General features: G+C 37.1%; 1 protein-coding gene across 4 annotated transcripts in view; it reads left to right on the forward strand.

The window, feature by feature from the left end:
• The window catches only part of CNTN5 (contactin 5), a 678,276-nt gene that overhangs the window by 366,386 nt on the left and 293,930 nt on the right, over positions 1-17,960 (forward strand). The gene's annotated exons all lie outside the window — the stretch shown is intronic.

Genomic DNA, 17,960 nt, shown 5'->3' on the forward strand with positions numbered 1-17,960 from the left:
AAATCTAGTGTGACATTCAGAATCTGGAGGACAAAAGGAAACACAATTTATATGTAAAATCAAGAATGTATTGTTAATATAAATGAAATTGGAACAATCTAATTAAAAATAAAAACAATTAGTCCAGGTCTCATGGTTGTGGAAAAAGGGAGAAGCAAAAAATGCAGTAAGGAGTGCTGTTGCAGAAAAGGTCTCAATAATGAAACAGTGAAAATGGTTACACACAGTTCGTACTTATTTATCTCATTCTCTGCTGTTGTGCTCAGCTTTCCCCAGCCCTTCAGAGTCCTACGGTTCCTGGTGTCATTCTGAGCAGCACATTACAGCAAGTCACTAGTCTCAGGTGTCTGGAGTGTAATGTTGATTCTCTTTGTCCTGCTCTAAGGTCCACTTGAGGCTAATTTTTTTTAATGTTTTCTACCCTGCTTTTAGACCTTGCTCTTTGCTGATCTTCATCTGCACATTACATCCACATTTTAAAATATGGAATGTCTCACTATGCTTGATATTTGCTCTTTGCTGTCTTTGGTACATCTAATACTGTTTTTGCCCATTTCTCAGATCTGCATTTCTCTAACTGATTATAGATCATTTGTTTACAGCTCTTGGGTCTCCAGTGTCATCCATCCCATGTCCCTTTTCTTATCAACTCATGCCAGCAATCCTCTACACGGCATCCTCTGTCTCCACTTGTGAGGCCTCTGCTGCCATACCATGTCTGTATTACTCTGTACTACACCATTATCCTAGGGTCATAAATACTTAATTCTACATGGGGCAACTACTTTGTGCTATCTATATAAAAATTCTGGTTATACCACATACTTCATTAAAGATAAGCTGAAGTATGACAAAATAATTCAAAATTCCTCCTTCCATTAGCTGTTGCAGATCAGTCAACTAAAACAAAGCTTTAGCCAGGCCAAGACAAGTTCAAACAAAACCTGTCAAGTTTAAAGGCCCTGCAAAGTATGACAACTGTGATATACACTTATCATATAATCTTCACAAATTTCTTCAATACATTTTTACTTAAAACTGTATTCCATGTCTGTGACATTTCCCTTCTTCAGAAATAGCTTTTTTTTTTCTTTTTCAAAGTGAAAAAGAAATAAAATTGATTTACGGTTTCTGTATGAAAAAAAAGTAGTTCAAAAATCATATTATACAGGCTGGCAATGATTTCTGTTTAAATTATAAAAATAATGTCATATTAGCCTTTCATGCTGCAGCAATTTCTGCTGTTTACATGATCTGCCATTTGGGTTACGGGGCATAAAGTAAATGATTGCTCATACTATCATACACAGGTGTACACTGCCTGTCTTCATCTATGTGCATGCTGAAATTATCTAAGAAATTGGATGAATGAAAAATTTACCTTATAAAATGTTGTGATCCATGTGTCTAAATCTCTTTCATCAGTGTAAGAAATAGCTAAATAACTCTTATTTTCTAAAAACCAGAACTGAATTCACAAATATTTGGTGAATGGTTTAAAATGTGATACATAAAACCGGCTTTCAAACTTGTCTAGTGGTAATTTCAATTAACTAGTAAGATCTATAATTACTAGAGCCATGTAACTGTGACATTACAGAAAGTTTTCAAAATATCTGTTTTCACACGTAAATATTTGGAGCATTTCTCTGAGAATGTAGAATCATGGAACAGGTTGGGTTGGAAGGCACCTTTAAAGGTCATCTAGCCCAACTCCCCAGCAAGGATCAGGGACATCTTCAACTAGATCAGGTTCCTCAGAGCCCCGTCCAACCTGACCTTGAATGTTTGCAGGAATGGGGCATCTACTGTAAAAAAATTTCTTCCTCATACCTAGTCTGAATCTACCCTTTTCTAGTTTAAAAGTATTCCCTCTGTCCTACCTGGGTCACTTTGTCATATTGCTGATGATTTGTTGCCCTGGACTTTCAGGCAGTTTTACCAGTTTTGTTCCTCAAAGTTGGAGGCCACTTCTCCCCCACTCACTCCCCCTTTAATTTAGGTGTGTCTGTATATTGCAACCAAAGTGTGCTTTAGCCTTTGTGACTTTTACCTGTACAGTTTCTCATATCACAACCCACATTTATAACAATTTTTTTGCAACACACAAATTTTCAGTATCCTAATGAAAGACACATGTTCACTCAGATTGTGAATGAAAAAATGCTTGTATGACAGGTAATAGTAACATACATTGCATGATGCTCAAAACATCAACACAAGTTACTGCAGTTACTTATAAGCCTTATTTATAATTATATCCCATCAGCTTGCTTTGTCCATGAACCTGCATGCTTCTCAGAAACTCATTTATTCAGTCAATAATGAAAATTATTTTTTGTTGAACCTTGTTCTTTTTTTTTTCTCCCTACCAAAAAACCCCAAACCCAAACAAAAAAACACTTTTTTTTTTTAGCATGAAAGTTATACATAGGAAACAGATATATTTAATGAAAGTACTACCATCATGAAACTTGATGTCAAGCAGCCCAAGCAAATAATTATCTCCCAAATTATCTCATTTATAATAAGTAGGACACTTAACTGTGCATTAGTATTTCTTTAAATTGAGTTTATGTAGCCTATTTAAAAATCATATGAAGTAGGCTTAGTATTATAATACATATCAATCTCTTTAACACTTTAGTCATGTATGAAGCTCCTCTTTTCGAGGAAGTAGAAAGATATCCACAGAAATGCCCAAATTTGTCCCCTGAATGGAGGTTTGCACATTCCCTGCCTTGTATCTCCTCTACGGCACCTCAAGTTTGCAGTTTGTGGAGCCCTGAAAATTTCTTTCTCTTGGAGGAACACCAGTAGTCCTCTTCTTTGGTCCCAGCCAGATGTAACAATATCTCTGTAAGGCTGCACTGAGGTCTGCTGAATGTAAAGACACTCATGGCTCCCTGTAGTGCATGTCCCTGAGAATGCTGTTAGCCCAGCACGTGCATAATCTCTCGGTCCTTTCTACTGCACTATAGTCCATTGGGTCATTAATCCTCATGTTTAGATGAGCAATACCCAGCAGAATGAAATTACTTCATCGCAGCTGTATGTGTCTTTTTCTTTAGCAGGAGTCAGCACCAAGTGGGTACTGCTGTATTTAGTAGGCATTGCCGCTGGGCTGGAGCCAGAGCTGGCTGAGCTGATGGTTGCAGGACTGCAGCAGACCTGGGACATCTAACCCAAAGTTCCTCCTACCTTTTTTTTTTTTTTTTTTTTTTTTCCCTTATGTTCCATTGCTAATAAATAAATAGGTGAATGTCATAAAAAATGGTGATGGTTCTGACAGAGTACAGTGATGGGTGTTTAGATTAATGAAATTATAACCTATCAATAACCAGCAGGAAATCAAACTCTAGTGAAGTTACTGGTGTATTTTTCTTTCTTTTTTAAATTTAATTTAGCTTCCTTAGAAAAGTTTCATTAACCAGAGACCAAATATTGTATGTGCAGTAACTTTGATTTTTGCCCTTTGTAGATGTGTTTCACAAACATAGGCACGTGAGTTAAACCTATTTCATTTCTAAGTCTTGTCTGTTTCAGTTGTGTGCAAAACATCCTTATTAATCCATTACTCTTTCTGGTTTTCATCCAAACCTGCACTGAATCTATGTAGTTTTTTTTAATTAATCTTTAAATTTTCCTTGGTATGTAACACCACTCTTCCTTTCCTCCCTTATTATTTTGTGCTATAAGAAGCACCTGCAGCAAGCATTATAAATTCATTGAATCCTCAGGAGCCAGGCATATTTTAAAAAAAATACCTGCAGTGTCATAATTTTCTATAGCTTGTTACTTTAATTCAAATCCTTTTCCCTTTTTTGACCTAATCCAGAATGTTTCCAAATTCCCTTTTTCAAGGAAATTTAGCCAGTGGACAGACATGCATGACAAGGCAGTAACAGTTTTGGAAGAAGCTGTCTGTGTGCGCATGTATGCACATGTGTGCATCTGATGTAAATACGGAGAATAAGCAGAAGCTGAGAGTCACTATAGCAATGTTACAAGCTTGACTGTTGACCTGATTGGCATGACAGAGACCTGTGATAATACTCATGGCAGCAATATTGATACATATTTATTATATATTTTTTCCAGTAGAAACACATAGAGAGAAAAGAGAGGCAGTGTTCCCCTATATGTGAAAGATGCATCTTGATGTTCTTTTTATAAAGTGCACAGGAAAATATATCAGTTGAAAGACTCTATCAATAATAAAATAGATATAAGCAAACATTTATTTAATTATAATGGACTTTATATTAGACATACCTACCAAGAAGCTTAATGAGGGCTTTTTGTGACTAGTGAGTAGGGCTGTTAAAAGCAAGAGACTTAGTGGCGATAGGAAACATTTGATGAGAAACCTGTGTTATATAAATTCAATTATTTTAATCTGTGAAAATTTTAAAGCAACTTCCTGAATTTTGTTGTGAAGAAAGCAATCAGAGGGAAAGTGCTTCTAAACTTTGTAATCACAGAGAGGAATTTGTGGAGAGTGTGAGGGTATAAGGCAGCTTGGGTAAGGCGATCAGGAACTGGGTAAGTTCATGATTGTTATGGAAAAAAGGGCGAAGAGCAACAGAGTAATGACACTGAACTTCTCTATGGCATCCTTTTAATAAATACAGAGTCCAGGTCTTATCAGAAGAAAGTCTGAAAGACTAAAGTAGTGAAGCAAATCCGCAAAACCAAGATTATCCTTATGCAGAGAAATAATAGGTTGTGCAGTAAAAACCAGCTTGCTGGTCCATGAGCTATTCTTCATTGATCTCAACCACAAAAAGAAAGTGCGCAGAATGTGGAAATGGGCATAGTTCATTACAGTAAGTATAAAAGTATGAAAGTATGAAGTATATGTGGGCAGAAACAGTAAGAATACGGCATAAAATCAGAAAGAACTAGCAAGGAATATCAAGTGTAAAAAGAAGTAATTCCATATGTATATAAAGATTAAGAGAAGGAACAAAGAAAATGGCAGTTTACAATTCAGCAGAAAGGAAAAGCAACAACAAATTGCTCTGTAAAATCTTAAATATTTAACCTTTTCTTATTCAAATGAAAAAAAAGAGAGGTTTCAGGAGATGGCAAGTAACTAGCACAATCTGAAAATAATGAGCGGAATAATGGAAGTAAGAATCAGCATGTACACTTGCCTCAATTTTACACATCCCCAGGCATCCACTTATGACCACTGTTACTGGATTAAATGGACTTTTGTCCTGTCCCAGTGTGACCATTCCTCTAGTAAAGCAGATACACATGCAAGTGCAGTAGTTCTTCAGAAAGAACTAGAAGGATCAAAAGCCAAACAGAGTTAACTGATGTCATACATGCAGGAGATAGACTTTAAACTGCCATGTGTGTACACTAACACTGTTTGCTAGGTGGGAACTAAACCTTTGCTTCTGATACAAGGGCTCAGCCTGGAGTATTGTGACATGCTTAGCTAAGAAGGGATTAGAAAACCACAACAGCAAAAACAAACAAGCAAGGAAGCACTGGGAGAATGGTAGAAAGATTGCTTATTTGGATTGCTTATTCTAAAGTAGGTAAAACTTAAAGAAGAAAGGATAGAGCAGTTGGTTTTGGCGTTTTTTTCTCTGTAAGTAAATAAAAGGTAATTGCAAAGAAGAAATAAAATAAAATGTTCACCAAGAACAACATAAGAAATAGGAGGAATACATTGGAACAGACGAGATTTGGGGTAGACATTAAGGAAAAAAAATATAGATACTTACTGGAAAAAATTGCTGTGGGACATTGCTAAACATATATTGATTACAAAACCTGTCAGGAATGGTTAGGGGCAGTTGAAATTGCTTCAGAAGTGGGGGACTAGTCTAGATGAATCACAGAGGTCCCTTCTAACCTTTTTTTTTTCTGATTTTCTAACCATCTTCCTTTGATGCAACTCCAAATGTTGACAGTATAAAGGGAGGGGTCTACAAAAAATTGTTGTACCTGCATAGTATAAAGAAGTACAGCATATGCATGCTGATAAGCTCTTTCTACAGAAATTATATGTAGATTGTATGGGTTAATTTTATGTAATGCTTTAATAAGTAAAAATACAAGCAACAAACTGCTTAGATCAAATGAAGTTATGATACAATCTATTACTGTATTTATACATGCCATCACTCACAGAAATGTAACCCTGACCAGTTGTGCATCAATTCTTTACATAGCTGTATAAAAAATACCTGAAGAGTCATAACTATTTTACAGTTTCACTCTACCTATTGCTAATAAAAGGTGTAAGACACAGGACTGTTCTGAAAAATCTTTAAGAAAGTTTTCTCTCCACATGTGGTATATTTTAATATTATCTGTTATGGATTTATTGTTTTGCTACATTTGCTACATAAAAAAGTGCATTAAAAAGTGCTTAGTAGAAATGTTATTCTCCTATCATTAACAATGCAGTTAGGGTTCTAACTTCTATGTCTTCTGAGGGAAAAAAAACACTACCCTCTAATGAATGCTGAAGAAGAAAACAGAATTATGTGATTTCTCAAACACTGAATGTGGTTAATTTTCAAGACCAAAACTGAAATCAAACTGAAGGGATGGGTCAAATGGATGCAATTTTGCAGCTTTGCTAAATAGAGAAAGTACTGATATTGTCCTTTAGTGGTATTTTCAAGCATACCGTAAAAATCAAATAGTCAAGCAGAAAGAGGAAGCTTCTCCATACAAGATGAAGTCAGAGCAAACTCATTCTTGCAATAATGCAAAATCAAGTTAAGAGCAAGTCTTACTTATTCTTCCCCTTTCATTACTAATAGAATGAATAACTTCTTCCTTCTATTATTTCACAGTTTATTGTACAGAAACTAGTCCTATATATTTAATAAATGTTGTAATTAATCTTCATCATGTAATTAAGTCTTTGGATCTATGAATTAAATTGTAATTACACATAAGAAAAAGCATAACTTAGGTGCAATTGCATTATGAAGTCTGTGTACCTTGTTCAGAGTTACTGTCAATTTACTATAAAAAATGATAGGGATGTCAAAATGAACATATCTGGAAGCATTCAATAAAAGCACTGTTTTTTTCAAAGCATATTAAAACCTCATATATCATCTCTATTTTAAACAACTGTCTTAATTATTTCCTTCATTATTTCCACTATGCCATCTTTAAAATTTAAAATAAATCTGTGTGTTTACATGTATGTCCTTGTGAACATATACTTTTGTGTATTATACAGTAGAAAGAATTTTTTCCCTTTCATTAAATGCAACTTTTACCCTAAAGAAGAGAGAGACTGGAACTTATACTCTCACGCTACTTTAAAAGGAATGGGTGGAAGAAAATATTTGATTTAGTCATGAGAGGGAAATAAGGCAGACACTTTTCTTTGCCACTGTTTCATCATTATTTTTGCATTATTTTATGCAAAATTCTTATGTCAGCAGTATCAAAAGCCATAATTGGGAAGGCACCCCCACCATGCTGCCCAGGATGTTACTGCATGGGCAACACATCACCTTCACTATTCAAATCACATAGTGGTTGTATTTGCATAGGCTTATTCTCACTTTGTCAACCAGTTCTACATTCAGGCCGTTTCAAAGATAGTGGTTTTGTTATAGGCATCACTAAGTGCACAAGATTTAGATTTGATATACATGGAAAAATACAAATAAGCAAAAGACTTGTGGGAAAGCTGTCATACTTCAAAATATTTCTGAATTTCCTTTGAAAATTTCTGCAGCTATCTGCATCTGTTTTATCTTCATGGAAAGAAAAAATCTCAGATTATTAAGGGAAAACTATTTTATTATTTATTCTCTCTTATTATGGAAGATGCCTGGCACCATATCTCATATAGTAAGCACTGAAGAATTATCTAGGTACCGCTGAGGAGTTTCTAATATTTCTTTAGTTCAGTGTCTGTATTAATAGAAAATAGGATTCTAAACTAGGCTATCCAGAACATATAATTTATTTCATTAATTACATGTTTCTATATATGGAAATTAATTTCTAAAATAACCTCTTCCTTTACAACAAATAACTGCAAAACCCAGACACAACTTAAATTCGGTTTGACTCAAAGTGTAAAACACTGAATATTATATAATGATGTTCTACAGACTTCCTAGAAATAATACAGGAAATATAAATGGAAGTGAAGGATAAGTCATTTAGTCTTGTAAACCTAAAGCCTATGTAAACATTGGCCATATATTTGAGTAATACTTTTAAGGGATGAAATGCACACTAAATTATATTTCTTTATTTAAATGTGGTAATGTGAATGGAATGATTGTGAACTGTAAGAGCTCTTTCATTGAAGTTTTATGGTGCAGTAATATTACAGCCTGCTTTTTTCTTATTTCCCACATAAAATTTTCAAACTTGACTGATTTTTCAAAGTAGTCAGCAAAACTTCCCTGAAATTAAAAGGCATTTTAATGGTCTGTATGTGATTTGCTGATGGGTGAACTATTTGATTTTAATTTTAAACATTCAGCTTTAAAGAATTTTGGTGATCTATTAAAAAAAAAGAAAGAAGTATTATCTACCCATGAAACTTTTACTCCTAAGTTACTAAGATATTTCTGAGTATCCTGTCCTTTAATATAAAGATGTTTTTAAGAAAATTACTTTGGCTGACCTTTTTAATAGAAGCCAAAACCAAACAGTTGCGTAGAATGATATATCTACCTTACCAGTACTTTAATCAATTACTGTGATTAAAGGATTCTTACTCATAGTGACACTTTCTTCTAGTAATAGTAAGACCTTCACAGAGTCACAGGAGAGTTGAGAATGGAAGGGGACTCCAGAGGTGATCTGATTCAATTCCACTCGCTGGGTCATCTAAAGCTAGTTGCCCAGGACCATGTCCAGGAGGCTTTTAAATATTTCCGAGAATGGACACTCCACCGTGTCTGTGAGCAACCTGTGCCAGTGCTCAGTCACCCTCACAGTAAAAAAGTGTTTCCTGATGTTCAGAGGGAACCTCCTGAGTTTCAGTTTGGGCCCATGGCCTCTGGTCCTAGCACTGGGCATCACTGAAGGGAGCCTGGCTTTGTCCTCTTTGCACCCTCCTTCCAGGTATTTATAGACATTGGTAAGATCCCCTTCCTTCTCTTCTCCAGGCTGAACAGCCCCAGCTCTCTCAGCCTCTCCTCACAGGAGAGATGCCCCAGGCCCTTCATCACCTTTACGGCACAGCACGTTGTAGAACTCTCTCTAGCCTGCCCATGTCTCTCCTACTGGGGAGCCCAGCACTGGACACAGCCCTTCAGCTGTGGCCTCACCGGTGCTGAGCAGAGGGGAAGGATCGCCCCCCACCAGCCGCCAGCCACGCTTTGCCTGATGCAGCCCAGGATATCATTGGCCACCTTTGGTGTAGGGGCCCATCGCTGGCTCACGTTCAACCGGGTGTCTATCAGGGCCCCTGGGTCCTTCTCTTCCAAACTGCTTTCCAGATGGATGCTCCCTGGCATAAAGGGTAATGCTACAGTAATTGAAAGTCTGCATTTCTCAGACTTTCTGAGAATTCAGTAAGAACATTCAGATAGATATTCAAACTTAATCCTAGAATAAACACATGTGTACAGAATACTTTGCTGTCAGAGATCAAAAGCATCAGGGGTTTGTGCAATGGGATTTAAATAGGGCAGAAAGGAGTTTTTCACTGTGATATTAAAGTTTCTGCTCTGATTCTACCACATTTTTGTTGGTTTTTCTTTTCTCAATTGCGTGAAAACCCAAAGATAGTATCAATTTCTAATAGATTTTCAATCTTCTATTTGTCTGAACAGTGCAACTTCCTGTACATCACACAGAATAATAAATGGGTGTTCTGGAAAATCTATGGCAATAATAGAATCCCTGAAGGATTTGGAGTTGTACTTGATGATCCTTATGGGTCCCTTCCAATCTGAGAGTCTGCGTTTCTTTGATTCTATGCCTTAACATATTGTGAACATTAAAACCTTATCAAAACTGGCATAGATTATTCCGGTTTGATTGGGATGCACTTCTGCACTATGTGTTGGTGTACAACTGTGTCTGGGTGTTTCATGGTTCCGCTTTTTCCTCCTGCTGGCCAGTTATCAGCTGGAAATCAAATGACAAGGTCTGAAATTTGATCATGCTCCTTCGTCCTTTCCCCAGTGTTATCTGTGGCTACTGCTTCTCCTATTTTGTTTACATCAGCTTATTTGGTGACCTTAAGTGAGGAGAAAGTATCCTGAAGTGCCTCAGGAGACATAGCTTGAGGAAGGTAAAAACAATAAAGAGGTAATGGAACCTGTGTTTCAGCACTGAGTATCAGAATGTGACACTGTAGAGGATTGCTAAGTCTAAGGTCGGTATGATGTGGTTGGTGAGCTGGAGTAAAAGTGAGTTCAGTGTCCATCTACTCTGCGTGTTCCTGCTGTAGTGTTTTCCTGGGACATGTACATACACACATACAACTTTTTCTTGTTCAGAAAATCCTTTAGTAGCAAAGTTATTGACTGATGTTCACATTACCAAAAGCCAAGTATTTTTACATATAAGATATGACATTTACTAGTAAGTGCAAAATATTCCCATGAATAAGTTAAGCTAAACTATACCTGTCAAAGTGAACAAATGAAATGCTGTTCACAATGCCTTATTCTGGTATTTCTTATTGTGTGTTTACTTCATCTGTAATTCAGAAGACTGACTAATCTGTGCTAGGCTCACTGTGATTTGAGAGAATGAGCAAAAATGTCTGGTAGCTGACTCCAGAAGTTGTTAATTTTGCGGCTAGTGGCCCATGTACCAATTAGAAAAAAACAATGATGTGTAAAGAAACTCTACACTTTTACCTGAATGATTGTGTTGTCTGCAGGACTTTGGTCTTCTGAAGTTATTACAAGGTATAACAATAAAATTTTATTTGAAAACAGTCTCCACATTTGGTACACATATGGCTTTAAAAGTAAAACATCTGAATACTGGTCAGTATCTCTGTCAGCTGCTGAGCCCACAGACAGGAAAACTGATACAAGGAGTGAGCAGGTCATTGTCCTGGTTTCAGCTGGGATAGAGTTCATTTTCTGCTCGGTAGCTGGTACAATGCTGAGCTTTGCATTTAATATAAGAATAATGTTGATAAAGCACGGATGTTTTAGCTGTTGCTAAGTAGCACTTACTCTATGTCAAGCACTTTTCAGTTTCCCATGCCCTGTCAGAGAGCAGGTGCACAAGAAGCTGGGAGGGAGCAGAGCCAGGACAGCTGACCCAAACTAGCCAAAAGGACACTCCATACCATAGAACATCATGCTGAGTATATAAACTGGGGATGTTGGCTAGGGACTGCCTGTCAGTGTTCGGGGACTGGCTGGGTATCAGCCAGCAGGTGGTGGGTGATTGTACTGTGTATCACTTGTGGTTTTTTTCCCCTTGGGTTTTACTCCTCTCTCACCCTCTCCTCTTCATTACAATTATTGTTGCTGTGGGTTTTTGTCTTACTTTATTTCAGTTATTAAACTGTTCTTATCTCAACCCGCAGGTTTTAACTTTTTCCAGTTCTCCTCCCCATCCCACCAGGGTGGGGGGTTGTGGGGGGGTGTGCGTGGGCAGCCCAACATTTGCTCTCCAAAAGGACTGTTGTGGTTTAACCCTAGCTGGCAACTAAAAGTATCACTCCCACCCCCTTTGTGGGACGGGAAGAGAATCAGAAGGGTAAAACTGAGAAAACTTGTGAGTTGAGAGTTTAATAAGTAAACGGTTTAGTAAGTAAACAATTTAATAAGTAAAGCAAAAGCTGTGCACAGAAGCAAGACAGAACAAGGAATTCATTCACCACTCCCCATGGGCAGGCAGGTGCTCAGCCACCCCTGGGACAGCAGGGCTCCATCACGCATAACAGGGACTTGGGAAGACAAACACCATCACTCTGAACATCCCCTCTTCCTCCTCCTTCCCTCTGGTTTTATTGCTGAACATAATGCCATACCATATGGAACAACCCTTTGGTCAGTGGGGGTCAGCCGTCCCAGCTGCGTCCCCTCCCAACTCCCTGTGCACCCCTTGCCCTCTTGGTGGTGGTGGTGGGGTGACGGGCAGCAAAGGTCTCGGCTTTGTGCAAGTTCTGCTCAGCAACAGCTAAAGCATCCCTGTGTTACCAACACTGTTTCCTCCACAAATCCAAAACATAGTCCCATAGCAGCTACTATGAAGAAAATTAACTTTAACTGAGCCAAAACCAGCACAATAAATTATCCAGATTACTGATAGCCTGTGGAGAAAGGCATTGAGCCCAAGCTGCTCTGGGTTCTGCAAGTACTGCCCTGTACTTTTTGCTTCTGTATTACAAATCTGTGTTTTCAGCAGTGTGGTGGGTTGGAGGAAACACTCATTATGGAAAAATAATGGTATTAGATTAAAACTACTTAAAGTTTTCCTGATAGTGACATTCTGAAGGTATCTAATCCTTCAAGCTGGTATCTTGTGTAGCGCTGATCTTGATGCAATTTCAGACTCCATTGTAAACTGAAAAGAATATTACTGTTTCAAAATAGTACTCTCCGGAATAAGTATCACCATGTTTAAACAAAAAGTAAATTTCATACCATCAATTTAAAATGATGATGATTGCAGACATTTTAAATCTAATTCCCTCTATGTTTTTTGCTCTATCTGAATTACAAGGAATATTTTTGTTGTTCTTGGTGGCTTATTTTTCTTGCTTACAAAATGCCTGGATATTTTACTTTGATGATCTGTTCACTGGGCTCACTGACTTAAACAGTCTCTATTCTGACTCTCCTGTCACAGTAGAGTTTGTGATTTATCTGTTTTTATATCCATAAAGATACAGCCTTATCTAAGTGGTCTCTTGCATAATCAGACTGGCTTGGAGTTCACTAAATGTAATCTTGTGCTGTGTATCTCAATTAATCTTGCAGACTGTGGCTAATCACATCCCCACCAGGAAAGCTCACATATCTCACCAAGCTGGATTATTAAAATCCATATTTCACGTTAACAGCCATGTGTGTGAGATTAGTTTCTAAGTAGTAATGCACCTGCCATAAATACCTCATATCTGGTATCTTCTGAAATACTGCTGCTGTCAAAGATGAAAAAGCATGATGTGCATTCAAAACTAGTTTACATTTCTTTTTTATAGGAAAGTGATTTTTTCTTAGGTCCTTTTCTTTCTTCTGATATACCTGAAAATCTATAGAGCACAGAATGTAATGAAGATAGAACTTGGTAAATGATATGTTCTGGAAGGATTGATAGAAGAATATGAGTATATTAACTTTATTCATTTTTTTATCATTTCAAGTAAAAGCTTAAGTGAGAAAACCTGCATTAATTTAGGTTCGTACCATTAGTCATACATTAGGGGCTAAATTCCATTTTACAGTGAAACTTTTAAAATCTGGAGTAACTCCAGTAAACTCAGTTGGCCTAGAAATTGCCTTAGCATTGCCATTTTATTAATTACATCCTAGGATAAAACACTTTCCATCTGATCAGTAGACTATTAGCAGAAGATCCAGACACTGAATCTCAGAGTTTCAGGCCTCTTGAGTCTGTAAAGGCAACTGATACTACATTTCATGCCTCATACTTTTAAAAGCCAGAATTTCTGTTAAACTCCCTGCAGCCCTCAATACAATTGCTGCAGTAATACCTGGGATTTGCGGTAAAGAACAAGCAGACTTTTACCTCAGAACCTCACTTAAAAAGTGTCTTTGGTTTAACAGGCCATCAGAAGTGTTAAAAACGTACAGCTGCAAGCAAATAAGCTTTGCACAGAATTGCTAAATATGATAATGCTTTACTTAAAGGAAGTACAAGAAGTTAGCATGTCTGTTATTTTCCTAATACGGAAAGGAAATATTTTCATATTTCAAGGCCTATCTGCATTCAGACAAGCAGGGTTTGTCTCGCAGCTGTCTAGTGGAGGCAGCTCCGGCTGAGTGGTAGGATTGATGGGCACAGTCCCTGCCCTTTCACAACTTCCCAGGCTTTCTGTGGGGTGAATGCCGGAAAAGCCTCTGTTCAGTGCTCACAGATTCTTGACAGATGAAACTGCTCTTCTGGTGATTTACAGCCTGATTGCTCAATCCTTTCTGATGAATAAAACCTGTGTTTTAGAGCAGCTAAATTTCAGTGGCAGCTTTGCTGACCTTGTAGTGTTGGTGTGTGCTCCTTGGAATTTTGGTGCCTGGAGGGGGTAGGGAGGGTGTGAAGAAGGAGAGAGGCTAGATGCTCCATGCATAATCTGGAGTTTTGTTAAGGGCCATATAGTGAATTCATAACTTTACATAAAAAAAACATAAGCTCTATAGTCTCTTCAAGCCATCATATTTATGCACAATTTTCCTTTAAAAGTCTTTCTCTTCTTCAAATGTATATGAAGACTGATAGAAAATGTAGTCATAATGCTTCTGCTTTCAGAGCTTCCAGTTGTCCTTCAAATCTATCACTCAATAATTATGCTAAAATAAATATGGTTTAAGAGTTTAAAATTATAGAGATAAGAATGAGATTATTGCAAGAGAGCAGAAAAATAAATGCATGTTTAAAAATTTAGTGCCAGTTGATGATTATGTATATATTCAGCAGCATAATTTCAAGAGTACAGTTTAAATATACAGAAATTATGGACATAAAGAAAAATCTGTTGGGAAATGACACTTGCTTATGCATTACATATGCCCTAGTCAAAAAAAAGCAGCTGATTGTGCTATATATTGCAAATTTGACTTGTACAAGTTTGAAATTACATTTCATAATATGTGTTCCCTGGTACACTTGCATTCTTTATAACAGTAGTGGTCCATTTTTAAATTTTCCTAAACGCTATTTTATTTTTACAAGTCCATCACAATCTAAGGGAGTTGTTTGGATTTATTGCTGCTTATCTTTTGCAAACCTTCATATGAAATATATCCCATTATCAGTCACAAATTGTTGCTAATGTTTCAAAGAATATCACAGAAAGAGACAAAATGCATCAAGACAGATCAGACACCATACAGCTAGGTAACTGTTGAACACCCTCCAGAGACAAACAAACGAGAATAAGAAATATGCTTTAAGTCCTGAGGTCAAATGCTTTGCCTAAGAAGTACATTAATCCCCTAGAGAAGAGCTGCTTTGAGACTTTAATTTCTTTTAGGCAATAGAAATAAGGAAAACAAAAAATCAACAAAAGCCATCCAACCCTATACATTCATTGACATAAAATACCAGGGGGGTATAATATTGTGTTTGTTTGTCAATAATACAGCAGTGCCTAGGAGCCTGTTGTGCTGGGCATTTTAGAAATTCAGAACAAATAACTCCTGCAGAAAATTTATCACCTAAAAAATCCATAGTCAGCAGAAGAGTAAACCAACTGCCTAATGTAACAGAGTGATAACTAAACAGGGTCTTCAGATCTGGTCATAGGTAAGTGGAACCACAACTTTATAATTTTTATACAAATTACTACTAAATACATATTTTATGTCCCTCCCAGCCAGCTAGCTAGCACTCCCCATTTATCCATACTGTATCCATTAAATTATTGTTTGATGACTTTTTAGTATACAAAAACTGAAATAATCCATGGTGATGTTAAGAGTTGTCAGGTCTCTGGTCAGTGTTGGATTTCAGATTGAACAGATCACAGCAAAGTAACTGACCACCCGCAACCAATTAGGTGCATGTGGTGATATTTGCATAAAGAGCAACAGATACTGTGATTAAAGACATTCTTAATCTTAAATTTAACTGCCTTTAATGACAATGTTAAAGGTGATTTTGTTTTCTAATATTCTTTGGCTGTTTGGTTACTGAGAGCTGACCATGGAAATCCTTCCTCTGGTTTGAAATCACTCTACCTGCAGAGCATGTTAAATTATGTTATTAGTATCAAATCAGTGTTAACCACTGTTGGAAGCAGTGAAAAAGAAGTGGTGTAAAGTTTTAAATTTGAAGAGTTTTAATTATTAAACGTCTTTTCATACATTGACTGCCTTAATTTGCATGAAAAATGTGAAGACTTCTAGCACTTGCTTCGACTTATTGCATTCATTTTCTTCAAATTACGTATACGGCAGCTTTACCAAACCAAGCACTCTGTAGAACAATTCTAATTCTAAATATATGCTATTTAATTGTCAAGCAAGCAGTCATACATAAAAGGAGATACTATTGCCTGTTGAAAATCTTTGGAATGAAAGGCATCAATTCAAAGACTGTTTCTTCAGCAGCAAAACGTTTTTACCCACAGTATCTTCTGAATGCCTTGTAAACCACCTTCAGGTAACAGTTTTACCTTGGGCTTTCAAGATAGAGATTGTCTGGCTTTAGCTGGAGATAGAGGAAAGAGTATTTGGTGTACTAAAGGATCCTAAAGGTCTGCAAAAAGCAAGCAGAAAGAATTGTAGGTTTAGACCTCAAAACCACCTACAGCATACTCAGAAACTACGCTCAGATCTGTACAGAAAAATAGCCTGTAGGCTGTCCATCATCAGGGAGCTTCCAGAAAGAACGTAGGATTGCTAAATTTTGCTTTTAAACTGTTAATTTCTATGAAGAGCATTGCATGAATGTGAGCAAACATAAACAATTTCAGAATTCCTTGAGTAAGTGAGAAACTGAGGTACATGAAAAAAATCTTTATATTTAAGCAGGTATTGAAAAGAATCTATCCTGCATTTCCACATTAATGCCATTATCATGAAGATCTCTTGTATTCTCTCTGCCTGAAGAATTCTCAATTAATTAGCTAGAGAAGATTTCACCAGAAAACCTGAAGGAACCAGTCCCGAGAATATTTATGGTCCTCATGTTTAAGCTGTCTCCCCAGATAGGAAGATCAGTTTCCAGACTTGAATCTGAATCAGAAAGCCAGGAAATTTGAAACTATTCACCATATTCACAGGTAGCTTTGGCTTCTCTTCAACCCCAAAATACTGACTGCCTCAATTTTTTTTTATCAAAACATGCCGTGAGTTCTGTGCTTTTCTTTACCTTACTGCATAATAAAAGGCAATGCAGTGTTTTCTGTAGTCATGTTATCTGTTGTCCTTTCTGTGGCAGCCTGCTAACCGCTAACGCTGTTCAAAAAGCTGTGTCCAGAGAACACACACCTGCATCATTCCCACTGTTGATCTGCTGTGCCGGTTGCTCTCCTGTCCTGGGATTAAAATATGCAATGCTGTTATTTTAATAAAAGCTGAGGTGACAAAGCATGCACCTGCATTTTTGTTCACTCCACCTGCTTGTCCTGGTACTCTGCTCTCTTTTCTCATTGCAGTAGCAAAACCTTTGCAGCCACCACTAGTGAAAGTACTGTCTGCTACATACAGCTTCAAATGCAATGCTTTCATCAAGGAGACAAAAATTAATATTCAAACCCAATGAATCCAGACAGCTGTTTTTGCAAATTATTGTTGTATCATATACAATTTTATACTTGATCTTCCTCTTTTAGATCATGAAAGGATTACCTACTGATCTCTGTGGTTAACTTTGAACGTGCCAGCAGGAGTAGCAGACTATATTTAAAAAAAAATAAAATATTTGGAAAAAACAAAGCCCAAACCCCAAAATCCCCATACAAAGTAGATTAATTATTTTTCCCCAACATCCTTAATCAACTTGATGATTTGGATAAAAGGTTGGAATAACTGCTTAAAAAATTTCCATGTGTAATTTCGTCAATGTCTGTAAATGAATGTGAACTAAGTAAACTGGTATGGTACATACCTGGCTAAAAGCATGACTGATGGCTGCAAACAACAGAGAGTTAAATATCATCACAGAATCATTCAGGCTGGAAGGGATCTCGGAGGATCTCCAGCCTAACTTCCTGCTCACAGCAGGGTCAGCTGTAGGGACAAACCAGGTTACTCAGAACATTTCATCCAGTCAAGTCTTGACAGCATGCAGGGACAGAAACTGCACAGCATTTTTGGGCAACCTATGTCACTTCTGGACCT

Source organism: Falco cherrug, chromosome 2 (genome assembly GCF_023634085.1).
Source record: "Falco cherrug isolate bFalChe1 chromosome 2, bFalChe1.pri, whole genome shotgun sequence".
NCBI classification, from domain to species: Eukaryota; Metazoa; Chordata; class Aves; order Falconiformes; family Falconidae; genus Falco; species Falco cherrug.